The sequence below is a fragment of the Wasmannia auropunctata genome, unplaced genomic scaffold (assembly GCF_000956235.1).
Source record: "Wasmannia auropunctata unplaced genomic scaffold, wasmannia.A_1.0 LD335981.1, whole genome shotgun sequence".
In the NCBI taxonomy this organism is placed as follows: Eukaryota; Metazoa; Arthropoda; class Insecta; order Hymenoptera; family Formicidae; genus Wasmannia; species Wasmannia auropunctata.
Genome location: NW_012026909.1, coordinates 225,766 through 226,777, shown reverse-complemented (window position 1 = coordinate 226,777; position 1,012 = coordinate 225,766). Strand labels below are relative to the sequence as shown.

The following is a 1,012-nucleotide window of genomic DNA, read 5'->3' as shown; positions in this document are numbered from 1 at the left end:
GCCTTGCACGAAGTTAGTGCTGAAATTACGTATATTTAACAACAATAATTATCACCCAACGTTTCGGCTCCGCATTGAGCCATCTTCAGTGGGTAAAATTACAAAATTCTTTTCTTTTATACTTTACATTAGCGCTTTGTTCTTTTCGCTCGCACTAAGGTCGCTTATCGCTAGTTGTGAGATCGTTCGTTGGAAAATTGCAGTGTCAAGTGATCCCATCCCCAGGTGACAATTTAACGGATCGCATCGGAGGAAAAACTTATTACATCTTGAGTCAATGTATAAAAACCGAGATGTCAGGCGGAACGTTAGTCAGATGAGGGACAAGCACAAAATGCCCTGGGGATGGGATCACTTGACACTGCAATTTTCCAACGAACGATTTCACAACTAGCGTTAAGCGACCTTAGTGCGAGCGAAAAGAACAAATACGCTAATGTAAATGTGTCATTAGTATAATCTGTTACTAGTTTAATCAGCGAAATTTTTACTGATCTAATTTATGAAAGTAGTAAAAAGATTTTTTTAAATTAAAAATACTGAGTTTAAGAAAGAAAAATACTGAGATAGAAATTAGAATTAACGTTGCAATAAAAATCAAAATTGAAATTAGAGATTGTACTTCAAATAGACATTTATAAAAGTGTTAAAAAATATTGAAATACTATTAAACAATTAAACAATTAAAAAACTATTGAAAAATTTAAAAAATTATGATAAAAGATTTATAGAATGTTTAGGTAGATAAGAATCGACGTTATTAGTTATGCGTGACATTATTAGGGGAGACCGGGGCTCGTTGGCACAGTTTTCACAATTTAGACATTCCTGTTTCTAAACAACTATTTATTATGATTAAACTATATTAATATGATAGAATGAACCTTTCTCTACATTTTCATGCCAGGAACGATTCTGTATACTGTATAGTTTTTTTATAGTAAATGAAATACGAACATGCTGCAATGTAGCCAATTTACCCCGATAGCCGGGTAAGTTGACACATATCATA

The 1,012-nt window shown here is 32.9% G+C and overlaps 1 protein-coding gene across 1 annotated transcript in view; it reads left to right on the top strand.

Annotated features, from left to right (window-relative positions):
• Positions 1-1,012, top strand: part of LOC105454599 (zinc finger protein 765-like) — a 7,657-nt gene that overhangs the window by 6,065 nt on the left and 580 nt on the right. The window lies entirely within an intron of this gene.